Source organism: Rhinopithecus roxellana, chromosome 9 (genome assembly GCF_007565055.1).
Source record: "Rhinopithecus roxellana isolate Shanxi Qingling chromosome 9, ASM756505v1, whole genome shotgun sequence".
Lineage (NCBI taxonomy): Eukaryota > Metazoa > Chordata > Mammalia > Primates > Cercopithecidae > Rhinopithecus > Rhinopithecus roxellana.
This window is the reverse complement of record NC_044557.1, coordinates 110161267-110181393: the sequence shown is the minus strand read 5'-3', so window position 1 is coordinate 110181393 and position 20127 is coordinate 110161267. Positions and strand designations below refer to the sequence as shown.

The 20127-nt window shown below is 41.8% G+C and overlaps 1 protein-coding gene across 7 annotated transcripts in view; it reads right to left on the bottom strand.

Moving 5' to 3' along the window:
- The window catches only part of CHMP7 (charged multivesicular body protein 7), a 43210-nt gene that overhangs the window by 17632 nt on the left and 5451 nt on the right, over positions 1-20127 (bottom strand). For 4 of the 7 annotated variants that reach the window (XM_030938199.1, XM_030938198.1, XM_030938200.1 and 1 more), the window contains one exon: positions 18484-18571. The gene's annotated coding sequence lies outside the window, so the exon portion shown is untranslated. Of the gene's footprint in view, positions 1-1983; positions 2241-18483; positions 18572-20127 lie in introns of those variants that run through there. The other 3 variants (XM_030938203.1, XM_010365396.2, XM_030938197.1) reach the window with 3 other exon arrangements.

Genomic DNA, 20127 nt, shown 5'->3' with positions numbered 1-20127 from the left:
AATACAGATGCAAAAATCCTCAATAGAATATTAGCAAATTGAAACCCACAATGTATTGAAAGAATTGTATACCAGGATAAAGTGTAATTTATTATAGCTAGGCAAGGCTAGTTCAATGTTCAAAAATCAATTAATATAATCCACCAATAGGCTAAAGAAAAATCATATGATCATATCGCCAGATGCGGAAAAAGCATTTGACAAAATCCAACACTAGCTCATGATAAAAAGTCTTGGCACTCTAGGAACAGAGGGACACATCCTCCACTTGATAAAGAACATAAGCAAGAACCTTACAGCCAACATAAGAATTAATGGTGAGAACCTAGATCCTTTTCCACTGGAATCAGGACTAACACAAGAATGTCTGCTCACACCATTCCTAGTCAACGCTGTATGGGAAATCCTAGCTAACATAGTTAGCCAAGAAAAGGAAATAAAAGTTGTACAGACTGAAGAGGAAGAAATAAAATGGTCTGTCTTTACAGATGACATAATTATCCATGTAGAAAATTATGTAAGTATTGCCAAATCAATGTCCTGGAATTAAGAAGCAATGAGAACAAGACTGCAGATACAAAGTAAATTTATAAAAGTCAATTCCTTTCCTATATACCTATAATGATCAAGTGGAATATGAAATTAAAAACGCAATATCATTTACATTAGCACCCCCTATTAAAAAATTAGGTAAAAATCTAACAAGATATGTACAAATTCTACATGAGGAAAACTACAAAATTCTGATGAAAGAAATTGACGAAGGACTAAATAAATATAGAGGCATTTTATATTCATGGACAGGAAAACTCAATATTGTCAAGATATCGATTCTTCCCAAATTGATCTGTAGATCCAATGCAATTCCAGTCAAAATCATGGCTAGTTATTTTGTAGATACCAACAAACTAATTCTAAAGTTTATGTGGAAAGGCAAAAGACTCAGAAGAGCCAAAATAATATTGAAGAAGTAAGTCAGAGGATGGATACAACCCAACTTCAAGAATTACTATAAATCAACAGTAATCAAGATAGTGTGGTATTGGTTTAAGAATAAACAAATAACTTTGGGAGGCCGAGGCAGGCGGATCACGAGGTCAGGAGACGGAGACCATCCTGGCTAACACGGTGAAACCCCATCTCTACTAAAAATACAAAAAATTAGCTGGGCATGGTGGCGGGTGCCTGTAGTCTCAGCTACTCGGGAGGCTGAGGCAGGAGAATGGCATGAACCCGGGAGGCGGAGCTTGCAGTGAGCCAAGATTGCACCACTGCACTCCAGCCTGGGCAACAGAGTGAGACTCGTCTCAAAAAATAAAATAAAATAAAATAACAAATAGATAAATGGAACAGAATAGGGATCCCAGAAATAGACACAGATAAATATAGTCAACCGACCTTTCAAAAAAAAGAAAGGCAATACAATAGTTCAAAGAGTCTTTTCAACAATGAGCACTGGAACACCTACATGCAAAAACAAAAACAAATCCAGGTACAGATCTTACACCATTCACAAAAGCCAAATCAAAGGGATCATGGACTTAGATGTAAAAACACAAAACAATAAAACTCCTAGAAGACAAAACATCTAGATAACCTTGGGCATCATGATTACTTTTTAGATACAACACAAAAAGCATAATCCATGAAAGAAATAATTGATAAATTAGACATAATTATTATCATTAATATTTTTGCTCTGTGAAAGACACTGTGAAGAGAATGTGAAGATAAGCCACAGACTGGTAGAAACTATTTGCAAAAGACATCTCCAATAAAGGACTGTTAATCCAAAACACATGAAGAATTCTTAAGACTCAACAAAAAGAAAAAGAATAACCCAATTAAAACATGAATAAAAGATCTGAACAGACATCTCACCAAATAATATATACCAACGGCAAATAAGTATATGATAATATGCTCAATAGCATATGTCATGGGGAACTGTAAATTAGACAAGAATAGGCTACTACTACACACCTATTAGAATGGTGAAAATCCAAAATACTGACCACACCAAATGCTGGTGAGGATGCGGAGCAATCACTCTCACTCATTGCTGGTGGAAATGCAAAGTGGTACAGCTACTGTAAGGTCGGCCGAGAGAAAGGACCAGTAGGCTCAAAGTCAGGCAAGCAAGTTTGTTGACCTGCCGGCTTGCTCCATAACCCTCAGAGGAGGCAGCCCAGAGTGTTCAAGGTGAGGGGCTTATAATAGGGCTTTGAGGGCCTAGGGGCTTTCTGAGGTTAGTCTACATCCTGCAGTTGTTTGTCACTTCTTGCCCCACCTGGCTTAGAGTACCAGGATGTGGTTTGGCCTGGGGGTGGATACAGCTGTACCTAAGTTCTGGGAACTTGGGGCAGAGCCAGCATCTCAGAAGAAATAAGCTGCAGGGCATTTAGGGGAGGGGGTTTGCTGCTTTCTTCTGGGAGCAGGTTGTCCCCGACAGCTACTTTGGAAGACAGTTTGGTCATTTTTCACAAAATTAAACATTCTTTTACCATGCAAGTTTACTTATAGTTTAACTTTGAAACAAAGACTGTAACAGTCCTTTCCCAAAGCAAACCTCCTTACTGCCTGTGGACTAGACTACCTAGACTGCCACAAGATTAGAAATTATGGTAATTTTGCTAAATAATTCAAGATGTAGCTATTTTCATTAAACCAATATCAATGTCTTATTTATTAATGATTACAGGAGCAGAGGTCATTCTGTCTTGGGCTGGGTTTATAGTTTTGTAACCTCTGTGCCAAATTTTGACACCTTATAGTATTTGGTAGGGTTAAGTATGAAATTTCTTGATTAATAAATGCAAATAAAAATGTATGCTGGCAATTCTTAAGACATTTCTAATATTACTTTACCAGTAATTTTAAAGCTAGCTTATTTATTAAAGATTTTACTTATCAGATAACTTGAAAAAGCATTTGACCAGTCATTCCTTTTTCTAATAAAGTACTTGATGTAAATGCTTTTATTTTGTAAGACAATTAATTAGAGCTCTTTTATATATGTTCAGGAGTGCAACATTGTGTACACAACATATAAATACGTAGATGTATTAGGCATGTTGATAGAAGAAGTACATCTTACAGATTCATAAAAATGCTTTTTTTCTTTATCTTAGACTTTCAGATGCCTGATAACCTGTTTCACAACCCTAGGCAGTTGTCAGCTAAATAGTCTTAAATTTGCGTATTAAAGGAAACAATTCAAGTGAAAGTCAGATAGCAAAATTTACATTATAAGGTCTGAAGAGAAATTCTGGGGAGCTGGAGGGAAATTAAAACAGATTTAATTGCCAATTTAACATAAAATTATAGAAATTTATCATTGGATTATATAAGGAGATCAATTTTATTTAGATCGGGACTACCAATTCTTTTTTAACTGGATCTCTGAGCTCTGGGAAGAGCCCACACTGAATCCTAGGTCTCCAAAAAGGGAGAATTATTATAAGGCTAGACCACGTGATGCTTTTACAGTGCACTTAAAACGTTTTTTTAAACAAACCATTTCTAAGTGTCTAAACTATACTTTTTCTTAAAAACCTAAGAGTAGCCTCTGTTGCAATAACTATTTGAGTAAAAAAAAAGTCGGATGGCCGGCCACTGTGACTCATGCCTGTAATCCCAGCCCTTTGGGAGGCAGAGGCAGGCGGATCACGAGATCAGGAGATCAAGGACCATCCTGGCTAACAGGGTGAAACCCCGTCTCTACTAAAAATACAAAAAATTTGCCGGGCATAGTGGCACACACCTGTAGTCTCAGCTACTCGGAAGGCTGAGACAGGAGAATCGCTTGAACCCAGGAGGCGGAGGTTGCAGTGAGTTGAGATCATGCTAATGCACTCCAGCCTGGGCGACAGAGCGAGACTCCATCTAAAAAAAAACAAAAACAAAAATAACAACAACAATAAAAATTCAAAATTTTATTATTATATTTCAGCTAGGACAAATTGCTGCTATTTCAGAAGTACCAAGTATTGGTCAGACACAGTGGCTCACGCCTGTAATCCCAGCACTTTGGGAGGCCAAGGCTGGCGGATCACCTGAGGTCAGGAGTTCAAGACCAGCTTGACCAACATGGAGAAACCCTGTCTCTACTAAGAAATACAAAATTAGCCAGGTGTGGTGGCTCATGCCTGTAATCCCAGCTACTCGGGAGGCTGAGGTAGGAGAATTGCTTGAACCCGGGAGGCGGAGGTTGTGGTGAGCCGAGATCACACTATTGTACTCCAGCCTGGACAACAAGAGCTAAACTCCATCTCAAAAAAAAGAAGAAGTACCAAGTATCAAACCAGAAAGGACTTGATTTAGGAACAAAACCTTAGCTGTCATGAATGGGGGGGAAAAAAAGGCAGAAACTTAGCTATTGAACTGCAGAGTAGGGGACAGCCATTGCTTTCAGTTTGGCCTGGCTAGCAAAAAGGTGGCCTTGTTATGTAAATAAAATCCCTTAAGTAGTCAAAATAAAATTTTTTTTTCTTTTGTTGACCGTTTTTCTCCCCTCACTATACCACCATTTTTTTGTGTATGGGAATTTAGCCATTTTATAGGCGTTGTTCCCCATAATTTGGAACTTTCCTTCGGATTTGATCGAGTTGGATAGAGTTGGTCAAACCCAATGGGAGAAAAGTATGAAACAACAAAAACAGAAGCAAACATCAACAACAACAAAAAAGTAAAGCAAAACAAACAATCTCATAACTTGTATAATTCCTGAGCACTCTAATGGTAAGGAGAAATAAAGACCAGGTGGTTGTTAATCTTAACTTTAGCCAAGATAAACCCCAATTCGCTTGCTTATCTAGGGATGGATCTCAGGCTGTAGACCACTCTCTGATCTCAGGCTGTAGACCACTCTCTATCATCCTTGAAGCAGAAAAACAACCAAAACAACAACAACAACAACAACAAACTCACCTTCCCTGTTGGAAGTGAGCTCAAACTCCATAGCGGAGTTACCTATCTTCCATCATCATGGAAGCAAGGAAAAGGAAAACTTGCCTTTCTTGTTGGAAGCAAGTAAAACTCCAAAAAAAAAAAAAAGTTGTACAACAGCAAAATAAAATAAACTTTAGATTTCGACCAAATTTGGGTAATTCTCTTGGTGGGACGTGGGTGGGGGGCAGGGGGGTGGTGGTGGAGGGTGCCTTGCTCTCAGATCTCAGCAAATTGTCCCATTGGTTTGAGCCATAAAGTAAGCTCATGCTGGTACCAAGCACCAATAGGAGCTTGTCAAATCTAGCTTGTCAAAGGTGAGGAGCATATCCACTCAGAATCCCTTTATGGTTATTAAATATGGACCCAGAAAATCTGAGACAGATCTCAGTTAATTTAGAAAGTTTATTTTGCTGGCTGGGCATGGTGGCTCACGCTTGTAATCCCAGCACTTTGAAAGGCCGAGGTGGGCGGATCAGAAGGTCAGGAGATCGAGACCATCCTGGATAACATGGTGAAACCCCGTCTCAACTAAAAATACAAAAAATTAGCTGGGCGTGGTGGTGGGTGCCTGTAGTCCCAGCTACTCGGGGGGCTGAGGCAGGAGAATGGCATGAATCTGAGAGGTGGAGATTTCAGTGAGCGGAGATCACACCACTGCACTCCAGTCTGGGCAACAGAGCAAGACTGCATCTCAAAAAATAAAAAATAAAAAAAAGAAAGTTTATTTTGCCAAGGCTGAAGATGCGCACCCATGAAACAGACTCAGGAAGGCCTGATGACATGTGCCCAAGGTGGTCAGGGCACAGCTTGGTTTTATACATTTTAGGGAGACATGAGATATCAATCGATATATGTAAGAAGTACATTGATTTGGTCTGGAAAGGTAGGACAAGTTGAAGCAAAGGCAGGAAAACTCAAAGTGGAAAAGGGATGTATTAGGGTTCTCTTAGAGGGACAGAACTAATAGGATATATATAAAGAAGAGTTTATTAAGTATTAACTTACATGATCACAAGTCCCACAATTGGCTGTATGCAAGCTGAGGAGCAAGGAGAGTCAGTCCGAGTCCCAAAACTGAAGAACTTGGAGTCTGATGTTCATGTTCAAGGGCAGGAAGCATCCAGCACAGGAGAAAGATGTAGGCTGGAAGGCTAGGCCCATCTCTGCTGCTCATGTTTTTCCGACTGCTTTATATTGGCTGGCAGCTGATCAGATTGTGCCCACCAGATTAAGGGTGGATCTGCCTTCCCCAGCCCACTGACTCAAATGTTAATCTCTTTTGGCAACAGACACATTCAGGATGAATACTTTGTATCCTTCAATCCAATCAACTGGACACCCAGTATTAACCATCACAGGGGGCTTCCAGGTCACAGAAAGGTGGGAGACAAATGGTTGCATTATTTTGAGTTTCCAATTAGCCTTTCCAAAGGAGACAATCAGATATGCATTTACCTCAGTGAGCAGAGGGATAACTTTGAATAGAATGGGAGGCAGGTTCTGCCCTAAGCACTTTCCAGCTTGAATTTTCACTTTAGCTTGGTGATGCTGGGGGGCCAAGATACCTTCCTTTCACAAAGGATAGCCAAAAATGTGGAAGTGACTTTGGAAGTGGGGAACAGGCATAGGTTGAAACAGTTTTGAGGGCCAGAAGAAGACAGGAAGATGTGGGAAAGTTTGTAACTTCCTAGAGACTTGTTGAATAGCTTTGACCAAAATGCTGATAGTGATATATGGACAATGAAGTCCAGGCTAAGGTGGTCTCAGATGGAGATGAGAAACTTGATGAGAACTGGAGTAAAGGTCACTCTTGCTATGCAAAGAGACTGGCGTCATTTTGCCCCTGCCCTAGAGATTTGTGGAACTTTGAACTTGAGTCATGATTTAGGCTATCTGGATGAAGAAATTTCCAAGTGGCAAAGCATTCAAGAGGAAGTACAGCATAGAAGTTTGGGAAATTTGCAGACTGACATTTCTACATTTCTACTTTTTTTTTTTTTTTTTTTTTTTTTTTTTTTTTTTGAGATGGAGTCTCACTCTGTGGCCCAGGCTGGAGTGCAGTGGCTGGATCTCAGCTCACTGCAAGCTCTGCCTCCTGGGTTTACGCCATTCGCCTGCCTCAGCCTCCCGAGTGGCTGGGACTACAGGCACCCGCCACCACGCCCGGCTAGTTTTTTGTATTTTTTAGTAGAGACAGGGTTTCACGGTGTTAGCCAGGATGGTCTCGATCTCCTGACCTCGTGATCCACCCGTCTCGGCCTCCCAAAGTGCTGGGATTACAGGCTTGAGCCACCGCGCCCGGCCTAGACTGACATTTCAATAGAAAAGAAAAACTCATTTTCTGAGAAGAAATTCAAGCTGGCTGCAGGAAGCTGCATAAGTAATGAGGAGCCAAATGTTAATCACCAAGACCATGGGGAAAATGTCTTCATGTGTGCAGGGCATATCAGAGGTCTTCACGGCAGCCTCTCCCATCACAGACCTGGAGGCCTAGGAGGAAAAATTGGTTTCCTGGACCAGGCCCAGGGTCCCCCTGCTGTTTGCAGCCTTGGGACTTGGTGCCCGATCCCAGCCACTCCAGCCATGGCTAAAGGGGGCCAATGTACAGCATGAGTCATGGCTTCAGAGGGTGCAAGCCCCAAGCCTTGCCAGCTTCCACATGGTGTTGGTACTGCAGGTGTGCAGAAGACAAGAATTGAGGTTTGGAAACCTCTGCCTAGATTTCAGAGGATGTATGGAAATGCCTGGACGTCCAGGCAGAAGTGTGTTGCAGGGTGGAGACCTCATGGAGAACCTCTGCTAGGGCAGTGCAGAAGGGAAATGTGGGGTCAGAGCTCCCATACAGAATACGGGAACTGCATAGTGAATATATGAGAAGAGGGCCACCATCCTTCAGACCCTAGAATGGTAGATCCACCAACAGCTTGCACTGTGCACCTGGAAAAGCCACGGACACTCAACACCAGCCTGTGAAAGCAACTAGGACAAGGGGGTGTACCCTGCAAAGCCACAGGGGCAGAGCTGCCCAAGGCCATGGGAACCCACCTCTTGCATCAGCATGACCTGGATGTGAGACATCGAGTCAAAGGAGATAATTTTGAAACTTTAAGGTTTAATGACAGCCCTACTGGATTTCGGACTTGCATGGGGCCTGTGGCCCCTTTGTTTTGGCCAATGTCTCCCATTTGGAATGGGTGTATTTACTAAATGCCTGTACCCCCATTGTACTTAGGAAGTAACTAGCTAGCTTTTAATTTTACAGGCTCATAGGTAGAAGGAACTTGCCTTGTTCCAGATGAGACTTTGGACTTGGACTTCTGATTTAATGCTGAAATGAGTTAAGACTGTTGCCAGGGCATTATTATGTTTTGAAATGTGAGGACATGAAATTTGGGAGGGGCCAGTGGAATGATATGGTTTAGCTGTGTCCCCACCCAAATCTCATCTTGATTTGTAGTGAGAGGTAGTTTAATCATGGGGGTGGTTACCCTCATGCTGTTCTCATGATGGTGAGATCACATGAGATCTGATGGTTTACACAGGGCTTTTCCCCGTCTTTGCTCTGCACTTCTCCTTGCCTACTGCCATGTAAGATGTGCCTTTGCGGCTGGGTATAGTGGCTCACACCTGTAATCCCAGCACTTTGGGAGGACGAGGTGGGTGGATCACAACGTTGGGAGATTGTGACCATCCTGGCTAACATGGTGAAAATCCCCTCTACTAAAAATGCAAAAAATAAGCCAGGCATGGTGGCGGGTGCCTGTAATCCTAGCTACTTGAGAGGCTAAGGCAGGAGAATGGTGAACCCAGGAGGCGGAGCTTACAGTGAGCTGAGATCGTGCCACTGCACTCCAGACTGGGTGACAGAGCAAGACTCCGTCTAAAAAAAGAAAAAAGAGGCCGGGCGCGGTGGCTCAAGCCTGTAATCCCAGCACTTTGGGAGGCCGAGACGGGCGGATCACGAGGTCAGGAGATCGAGACCATCCTGGCTAACACTATGAAACCCCGTCTCTACTAAAAAAAATACAAAAAACTAGCCGGGCGAGGTGGCGGGTGCCTGTAGTCCCAGCTACTCGGGAGGCTGAGGCAGGAGAATGGCGGGAACCCGGGAGGTGGAGCTTGCAGTGAGCTGAGATCCGGCCACTGCACTCCAGCCTGGGCGACAGTGAGACTCCGTCTCAAAAAATAAAAAGAAGAAAAAAGAAAAAAAAAAAAAAAGAAGGATGTGCATTTGCTTCTCTTTTGCTTTCTGCCATGATTGCGAGGTCTCCTCAGCCATATGGAACTGTGAGTCAATTAAACCTCTTTCCTTTATAAATTACCCCATCTTCGGTATGTCTTTATTAGCAGCATGAGAACAGACTAATACAAATGGTTTAGCACCATCCTCATGGTGATAAGTTAGTTCTTGCTCAGTTAGTTCATGCAAGATCTAGTTGTTTCAAAGGGTATAGCATCTCCTTTCTCTCTTGCTCTGCTCTCACCATATAATGTGCCTGCTCTCACTTCACCTTCCCCCATGAATAAAACCTCCCTAAGGCTTCACCAGAAGCCAAGCAGATGCCAGCGCTATGCTTGTACAGTCTGCAGAACTATGAGCTAATTAAACCTTTCTTTATAAATTACCCATATAGCAATGCAAATATGGCCTAACACAAGTGGTTATGAGATCTGTGTGAAAAATCATTTGACCATATTTGTGAGGGTTTAATTTTGAGCACTCTATATGATTCCATTGGTCTGTATGTCTGTCTTTCTGCCAGTAGCACACTACTTTGATTCTTACAGCTTGTGGTTAAGTTTTGAAAACAGGAAGTATGAATCCTCCAGCTTTGTTCCTCTTTTTCAAGGTTGTTTTGGCTGTCTAGATTTCTTGAGATTCCATATAAATTTTAGGATGGATCTTTCTATTTCTGTAAAATACATCATTGGGATTTTGATCGTGATCACATTGAATCTGTAGATTGCTTTGAGTAGTGTTAGCATCTTAATATTGTCTTCCAATCCATGAACACAGACTGTCCTTCCATTTATTGATGTTTTATTTAATTTCTTTCAGGAACATTTTGTAGTTTTCAGTGTACAAGTTATTTGCCTTGTTGATGAAGCCTATTCCTAAGCATTTTTTTCATGCCTTTGTAAATGGAATTGCTTTCTTAATTTTCTTTTCAGATTGTTTATTGTTGGTGAATAGAAAAGGAACTGATTTTTGTGTATTGATTTTTTTCTGCAACTTCTCCAAATTTGTTTATTCATTCTAGCATATTTTTGTGAAATCTTCAGGGTTTTCTATGTATAAGATCATGGCATCTGCAAGCAGAGAAAATTTTATGTCTTCCTTTCAAATTTGAATGAGCATGTTTCTCTTTCTGGCATAATTGCTCTAAGACTTCTTGTACTATTTTGAATACAAGTGGTGAAAGTAGGCATCCATGTCTTGATCCTAATCTTAGACAAAAATCTTTTAGTCTTTCATCCTTATGTTGGCTTTCATTTTTCAAATACTTTTTTTATTATGTCTATCTAGTTTCCTTCTTTTCCTAGTATGATAAGTATTTGCATCATGAGACAGTATTGAATTTTGTCATATGCTTTTTCTGCATCAATTGAGATGAGTAGGGGCAAGAAGGAGACCTTGTCCATACTAAAAAAAAAAAAAAAAAAAAAGTCGAGCATGGTGGCACACCTATAGTCCCAACTCCTGGGGAAACTGAGGTAGGAGGATTGCCTGAGTCCGGGAGGTGCAGGCTGCAGTGAGCTATGATCAAGCCTCTGCACTCCAGCCTGGGCAACAAAGTGAAATGCTGTCTCAAAAACAAAAACAAACGAACAAACAAAAAGAGATGAAGATTATGTGGTTTCTGTCCTTCATTCTGTTAATGTGCTGTATTACTTTGATTTTCATATGTTGAACCATGTCAGCATTCCAGCAATAAATCCCACCTGATTATGGTGTATAATTCGTTTTTGTTTGTTTGTTTGTGTTTTTTGAGATGGATTCTCACTCTTGTTGCCCAGGCTGGAGTGCAGTGGCACAATCTCAGCTCATTGCAACCTCCCCCTCCCAGGTTCAAGTGATTCTCTTGCCTCAGCCTCCTCAGTAGCTGGGATTACAGGCACCCGCCACCAAGCCCGGCTAATTTTTTTTTTGAGATGTAGTTTCACTCCTGTTGCTCAGGCTGGAGTGCAATGGCGCGATCTTGGCCACCACAACCTCCGCCTCCTGGGTTCAAGTGATTCTCTTGCCTCAGCCTCCAGTGTAGCTGGGATCACAGGTGCGTGCCACCGGGCCCGGTTAATTTTGTATTTTTAGTAGAGACGGGGTTTCTCCATGTTGGTCAGGCTGGTCTCGAACTCCTGACCTCAGGTGATCCGCCAGCCTCGGTCTCTCAAAGTGCTGGGATTACAGGTGTGAGCCACTGCCCCTGGCCTAATTTTTGTATTCTTAGTAGAGGTGGGGTTTTGCCATGTTGGCTAGGCTGGTCTTGAACTCCTGACCTCAGGTGATCCACCCGCCTCAGCCTCCCAAAGTGCTGGGATTATAGGCGTGAGCCACCATGCCCAACCAGTGTATAACATTTTTTTAAATGTTTGATTCAGACACAGGCATGGAGGCTCACATCTATAATCTCAGCACTTTGGGAGGCCAAGGCAGGTGGATTGCTTGAGCCCAAGAGTTTGAGACTAGCCTGGGCAACATAGCAAGACTCCATTTCTACAAAAAGACAAGAAATTAGCTGGGCAAGGTGACATGCAGCTATAGTCCCAGTAACTTGGGAGGCTGAGGCAAGGGGATAACTTGAGCCCAGGAGTTCAAGGCTGAAGTGAGCTATGATCAAACCACTGCTCTCCGGCGTGGTGACAGAGCAAGACTGTCTTTACTAAATAAATAAAAAATAAATAAAAATCGATAAATGTTAGATTCAGTTTGTTATTATTTTGTTGAAGATTTTTGCCACAAAATGTATAAGGGATATTGGTGTGTAGTTTTCTTTCTTGTGGTATCTTTGCCTGACTTTGGTGTAAGGACAGTGTTGGCCTCATAGAATCAGTTAGGAAGAGTTCCCTCCTTTTCACATCTTTGAGAACACTTGGTGTTGATTTTTCTTTTTTCTTTTCTTCTTTTTTTTTTTCTTTTTTGAGACAGAGTCTCTCTCTGTCGCCAGGCTGGAGTGCAATGGTGCAATCTCAGCTCACTGCAACCTCCGCCTGCTGGGTTCAAGCGATTCTCCTGACTCAGCCTCCCTAGTTGCTGGGACTATAAGCATGTACCACCACACCCAGCTAATTTTTGTGTTTTTAGTAGAGATGGGGTTTCACCATGTTGGCCAGGATGGTCTGGATCTCTAGACCTTGTGATCTGCCCACCTCGGCCTCTTAAAGTGCTGGAACTACAGGTGTGAGCCACCGTGCCCAGCCGATTTTTTCTTTAAATATTTGGCCGGACACAAATCTGGTCCGGGGAAGTTTTTGATTGTTGATTCAATCTCCTTCCAGTTATGTCTGTTCTCATCTTCTGTTTCATTATAAATCAGTACTCATAGGTTGTGTGTTTCTAGAAATGTGTTCATTTTAGCTAGATAATTGTGTTTTTTGGCATACAGTTTTTCATAGTACTCTCTTCTAACCCTTTTTATTGCTGTAGAATCAGTAATAATGTCCCACTTTCTGATTTTAGTAATTTGAGGATTCTCATTTTTTCATAAATGAAGTCAAAGATTTCTCCATTTTGTTAATCTTTTCAAAGAATCAACTTTTGGGCTTATTTTCTTTACTGTTTTCCTATTCTCTTTTTAAAATAATCTCTCTTCTATTTTTTTTTTTTTATTTCCTTTGTTCCACTACCTTGGATTTAGTTTATTCTTCCTTTCCTAGTTTCTTAATGTGTAGATTGTTTATTTGAGATCTTTTTTCCTCTCTGATATAAGCATTTACCGTGATAACATGTCCTCTTAGCACCGCTTTTACTGCCTGCCGGGAGTTTTAGTATGTTGTGTTTTTGCTTCACTTATCTCCAGATCTTCTCTAATTTCTCATATGAGATCCTCTTTGACTCACTGGTTATTTAAAAGCTTGATTTCTACATGTTTGAGGAGTTTACTCTTTTCCTTCTGATGTTGATTTCTAGTGTCATATTGTGATCAGAAGAGATATTTTAATTTCAGCTATTTTAAATTTATAAAGAATTACTCTGTGGTCTAACTTATGGTTTATCCTGGAGAATATTCCATATATCTTTGAGAAAAATTGAATGCTTCTGTTTGTGGTGAACTGTTTTTTCTGTCTTTTAGTTTCCATTAGTATATAGTGATGTCCAAGTACTCTACGTCCTTATTTATCTTCATTCTGATTGTTCTATTCTTGAAAGTGGGACAATTGAAGTCTCCGACTATTATTATAGTAGTGTAAATTTCTCCCTTCAATTCTGTTTATTTCCCGTATTATGAACAAGATGGATTGGATAAAAGGAATTGAGTAAAACAGAACTTTTAGTGGGAGGTTTTATTTTTATCTGACTAGCAGTTAGGGAGTGTTTACTGTGTGCTGTAGCTACTGGTGTCAAAGGATAAAATTTCCTTTTCTTTTTTTTTTTTTTTGAGACGGAGTGTCCCTCTGTTGCTCAGGCTGGAGTGCAGTGGCTCGATCTCTGCTCACTGCAACTTCCACCTCCTAGGTTCAAGCAGTTCTCCTGCCTCAAGGCAGCCTCCTAAATGGCTGGGATTACAGGCATGCGCCACCACGCCCAGCCAATTTTTTTTTTTTTTTTTTTTTTTTTTGTATTTTTAGTAGAGACAGGGTTTCAGCATTTGGTCAGGCTGGTCGCAAACTCCTGACCTCGTGATCTGCCCACCTTGGCCTCCCAAAGTGCTGGGATTACAGGCGGGAGCCACCGCACCTGGCTGTCATAGGCTAATATTTCCTCTGCTTTTTTTTTTTTTTTTTTTCCTTTTTTGTCTTCCCTATTGTCTTTGGGTTTTCCTTAATATTTCTAAGTAAGGTCTGAGACATTCCCCAGTTCACTTTCTTCCATTCTCTTCTCCCCTCCTACCTTCTTTCTCCTAATTATCCTAAGCATTTTATTCTCCAAACTAAAAATACAGGTTCTTGGGGATAGAATCTTTTTTTTTTTTTTTTTTTTTTTGAGATGGAGTCGCGCTCTGTCACCCAGGCTGGAATGCAATGTGCAATCTCAGCTCACTGCAAGCTCCACCTCCTGGGTTCATGCCATTCTGCTGCCTCAGCCTCCCGGGTAGCTGAGACTACAGGTGCCTGCCACCACGCCTGGCTGATTTTTTTTTGTATTTTTAGTAGAGACAGGGTTTCACTGTGTTATCCAGGATAGTCTCGATCTCCTGACCTTGTGATACGCCTGCCTTGGCCTCCTAAAGTGCTGGGATTACAGGCGTGAGCCACCGTGCCAGGCCGATAGAATCATTTTTAATAGGCCCTGCCAAATCACATTTTATTACAGTTGTTTTACTGTCTCCTTGCTAGTGTGCAAGTCTCCTACGGCAGGTACTGCATATTTTAATTTTTGCATACGTTTTGCCTGGTACATAATCAATTTTCGATAAATACTTGTGAAATTATTGTATGCAGGAGCTCATAAACATTTTCTGTTACTGTTACTCTTCATTAGATAACTCACTCGTGGCTGGGCACAATGGCTCACATCTGTAATCCCAGTAATTCTGAAGGCTGAGGCAGGCAGATCACTTGAGCTCAAGAACTCAAGACCAGCCTGGGTGACACGGCAAAACCTTGTCCCTAAAAATAGTACAAAAATTAGCTGGGCATGGTGGCCCATGACTATAGTCCCAGCTACTCAGGAGGCTGAGGTGGGAGGATCTCTTAAGCACAGTAGGTCGAGGCTTCAGTGAGTCAAGATTGCATCAGTGCACTCCAGCCTGGGTGACAGAGTGAGACCCTATTCCAAAAAACAAAACCCAAACCATAAAAACCTCACTCTTTCTAGGTAGAGTTTCTGTCTTCACAGTGGTTTTTAATGCTGATTCATAATAGAATCTCTTTTGGGGAGCTATAAAATATATGTTGGGTCTACAGAAAAGATTGTTGACATAAGTGGAAGATAATCTATTTCAGCATATATATGATAACTATAAAACAAGAACCAAATGGACATTTTAGAACTGGAAATTCCACTCTCTGAAATGAAAAATTTATTTGGACTTTCTTTTTTTTTTTTTTTTGAGACGGAGTCTTGCTCTGCCGCCCAGGCTGGAGTGCAGTGGCCGGCTCTCAGCTCACTGCAAGCTCCGCCTCCCGGGTTCACGCCATTCTCCTGTCTCAGCCTCCCGAGTAGCTGGGACTACAGGCGCCCGCCTCGTCGCCCGGCTAGTTTTTTGTATTTTTTAGTAGAGACGGGGTTTCACCGTATTAGCCAGGATGGTCTCCATCTCCTGACCTCATGATCCGCCCGTCTCGGCCTCCCAAAGTGCTGGGATTACAGGCTTGAGCCACCGCGCCCGGCCTGGACTTTCTTAAGAGAGATTGAACATTACAGAAGAAAGAGTGAGTGAACTCCAAAAGAGATCAATAGATATCATTCCATCTGAAGTACAAGGGAAAATGAAACTGAAAGAAAACAAGGAAGTGAGTCTCAGTGACTTGTGGTACCATGTCATGCAGTACACATGGATCCAGGGACCAAGAAGAAATGGCTGGAAAAGATTAAAGAAAAAAAAAGTTGATATATTCTCAAATGTAGTGAAAAAACATCAACTTGGCCGGGCGCGGTGGCTCAAGCCTGTAATCCCAGCACTTTGGGAGGCCGAGACGGGCGGATCACGAGGTCAGGAGATCGAGACCATCCTGGCTAACATGGTGAAACCCCGTCTCTACTAAAAATACAAAAAACTAGCCGGGCGACGTGGCGGGCGCCTGTAGTCCCAGCTACTTGGGAGGCTGAGGCAGGAGAATGGCGTGAACCCGGGAGGCGGAGCTTGCAGTGAGCTGAGATCGGGCCACTGCACTCCAGCCTGGGCGGCAGAGCGAGACTCCGTCTCAAAAAAAAAAAAAAAAAAAAAAAAAAACATCAACTTACAGATCCAAAAAGTTCATAAACCCCTCACAAAAATAAATGTAAAGAAAACCCTACCCGGACACATCATAGTCAATCGTACAGAGCAAATTTTGTGCATTCACAGGGAACAAAGATATGAATGACAACTGACTCAAAACAACGGAGGCTCAGGGTGTGTGAAATGGTGAAAGAAAGCTGTTGACTTATTGTTCACACTCATTGAGAATATCCTTTAAAAACAGGAGGTGACGACATTGTGGCAGATTGAACTTTCCAAATTTTATAACAACAAATGTAACCAGCATAAATAATCCAATTAAAAGGCAGAGTTTCCCCAACTAGAAAAAAAAAAGCAAGCTGTCTAAAATATATGCACCTTAAATGTAAAGCTTCAGATAGATTGAAAGCAAAAGATGGAGGCCGGGCATGGTGGCTCATGACTGTAATCTCAGCACTTCGGGAGGCCGAGGTTGGCAGATCACTTGAGGTCAGGAGTTCAAGACCAGCCTGGTCAACATGGTAAAACCTCGTCTTTGCTGAAAATACAAAAATTAGCTGGGCATGGTGGCAGGTGCCTGTAATCCCAGCTACTTGGGAGGCTGAGGCAGGAGAATCCCTTGAACGTGGTAGGCGGAGGTTGCAGTGAGCCAAGATGGTGCCTCTGCATTCTAGCCTGGGCAACAGAGCAAGACTCTGTCAAAAAAAAAAAAAAAAGAAAAAGAAAAAATCAATGAAGTCATAGACAATCTGAAAAATTATCAGCCACCTTGACCTAATAAACATTCATAGAATACTATACCCAACAACGGTAGAATGTTCATTCATTTTGAGTGTACGTAGTATGTTTACTAAGGTAGACCCTATTCTGGGCCTACAAAGAGTCTTAATAAATTTAAAAGTATTGAAATCATACAGAATACTTTCTTTAGTTGCAGTGAAATCGAATTAGAAGTCAAAAAGATATACAAAAAAGACTTTCATATTTGCAGTTTAAACCACCATGGGTCAGAGAAGAAAGCCTGTAGAAATCAGAAAATATTTCAAACTAAATGACGATGCAAAATATCAAAATTTGTAGGACATAACTACAGCAGGACATAGAGAGTATGAGTGCTCATATTGTAAAGGAAAAAGGATAGAAATCAATGATCTAGGTTTCCACTTAAAAGCTAAAAAAAAAGAGCAGGCCAGGAACAATGGCTCACTCCTGTAATCCCAGCATTTTGGGAGGCTGAGGCGGGTGGATCACAAGGTCAGGAGATTGAGACCATCCTGGCTAACACGGTGAAACCCTGTCTCTACTAAAAATACAAAAAAAATTAGGCGGGCTTGGTGGCAGGTGCCTGTAGTCCCAGTTACTTGGGAGGCTGAGGCAGGAGAATTGCTTGAACCTGGGAGGCAGAGATTGCAGTGAGCCAAGATTACGCCACTGTATTCCAGCCTGGGCAACAGAGCGAGACTCTGTCTCAAAAAAATAGAAAAAAAGAAAAAAGAAAAGAAGAGCAATAGAGTGATATAAACCCAGAATAAGTATAAGAAAGGCAATAATGACAGAAAATCTATAGAACAGAAAAGAGAAAAACCCTGAGAGTAATAAAGTTAACATAGACAGCATAGCTATTTGAAAAGAATAATAAATCATTAGTGAAACTCGTCAAAGAAGAGAGACAAAACGTAAGTTATCAAAATAAAAGAGAGGACATCACTATGATTGCTAAGGATAATAAGGGAATATTATGAGCAACTTTACGCCAATATATTTAAGAACTCAGATAAAAGAGACAAATGCCTTGAAAATGTTCACTTGCCAAAAGAGACACATAAAATAGAAAGTCTGAAAAACTCATATTATAGGATTTGAATTTGTTATCAAAAACCTTCAGACACATACATACCCCAAAAGAAAAACAACAAAAATTATCACCAAGTCCAGATGGTGTTACTGATGAATGGTATCAAACATTGAAGGAAAACATAATGCCAATCTTACAAGACTCAAGAAAACGGAGTTTATTTTATAAAGCCAGAATAATGATGATACCCAACCTTAGAAAGATATTACAGGAAAAGACAATGATAAATCAATATCTCTCATGAATACAGACACAAAAATATGCTTAAGAAATTATCAGCAAACCAAACCTAGCAATATGTAAAAAACATAATACATCATGACAAGTGAAATTTAACCCAGGAATTCAAGGTAGGTGCAACATTTGAAAGTCAATGTGATTGAACATTTGAATAGCACAAAGGAGAAAAACAATATAATCATCTCAATAGATGCCAAAAAATAACGTTTCATACTTTTCAATGTGTCAAATGTTATTGTTTGTTATTCTTATGTTTCACCTTCTATTAATGATAAAAATAGCAAAGTAGAAATGAAAGGGAATTTGATCTGATAAAGGGCATTGTCTTAGTCCATTTCCTGCTGCTATAATAGAACACCACAGAGTGGGCAACTTACAAAGAAATTTATTTCTTACAGTTCTTGAGGCTGGGAAGTCCAAGAGCATGAAGCTGTCCTCTGGTGAGGGTCACCACACAGCAGAAGCACAGAAGGCAGAAGCAGGCCTAGGAGAGAGAGAGGGAGGAAATCATATCAAACTCATTATTCTTTTTTATTTATTTATTTATTTTTTTGAGACGGAGTCTTGCTCTGTCGCCCAGGCTGGAGTGCAGTGGCCGGATCTCACTCAGCTCACTGCAAGCTCTGCCTCTCGGCTTTACGCCATTCTCCTGCCTCAGCCTCCCGAGTAGCTGGGACTACAGGTGCCCACCACCTCGCCCCACTAGTTTTTTTGTATTTTTAAGTAGAGACGGGGTTTTGCCATTTTAGCCAGGATGGTCTCGATCTCCTGACCTCGTGATCCGCCCGTCTCGGCCTCCCAAAGTGCTGGGATTACAGGCTTGAACCACCGCGCCCGGCAACTCATTTTTTTTTTTTTTTTTTTTTTTTTGTTGAGACGGAGTCTCGCTCTGTCGCCCAGGCTGGAGTGCAGTGGCCGGATCTCAGCTCACTGCAAGCTCCGCCTCCCGGGTTCACGCCATTCTCCTGCCTCAGCCTCCCGAGTAGCTGGGACTACAGGCGCCCGCCACCTCGCCCGGCTAGTTTTTTGTATTTTTAGTAGAGACGGGGTTTCACCGTGTTAGCCAGGATGGTCTCGATCTCCTGACCTCGTGATCCGCCCCTCTTGGCCTCCCAAAGTGCTGGGATTACAGGCTTGAGCCACCGCGCCCGGCCTCATTATTTTTTATCAGGAACCCACTCACATGAAAATTAACCCACTCCTGAGACAATAGCGTTAATCCATTCATGAAGATGGAGCCCTCATGAGCTACATCACCTCTTAAAGGTCCCACCTCCCTGGCCAACATGGTGAAACCCCGTCTCTACTAAAAATACAAAAATTAGCTGGGTGTGGTGGTGGTGCGTGCCTGTAATCCCAGCTACTCGGGAGGTTGAGGCAGGAAAATCGCTTGAATCCAGAGGCACAGGTTGCAGTGAGCCGAGATCGTGCCACAGCACTCTAGCTTGGACAACAGAGCGAGACTCGTCTTAAAAAAAAAAAATTGGCAGGCGTGGTGGCTCATGCCTGTAATCCCAGCACCTTGGGAGGTGGAGGCGGGCGGATTGCCTGAGCTCAGGATTTCGCGAGCAGCCTGGGCAACACGGTGAAACCCCGTTTCCGTTTCTACTAAAAATACAAAAATTAGCTGGGCATGGTGGCGTGTGCCTGTAGTCCCAGCTACTGGGGAGGCTGGGGCAGGAGAATTGCTCGGACCTGGGAGGTGGAGGTTGCAATGAGCCAAGATCAAGCCACTTGCACTCCAGCCTGGGAGACAGAGCAAGACTCTGTCTCAAAAATAAACAGATACATAAATAAATTAAATTAATTCAGCATAAGTTTTGGAGAGGACATTCAAACTACAGCAGGTATCTATGAGGAAACTATTACTAACATCATATCTAATGGTGATTAATTAGATATGTTTTAAGATAGGGAATAAGATAAGCATGTCTGCTTTAACTATTTCTATTTAACATTGTAGTGGAAATCCTATCCAGGGCAATTCAGCAAGAAAGATGAATAAAAGGTATAAAGATTGGAAAGGAAGAACTGAGACAG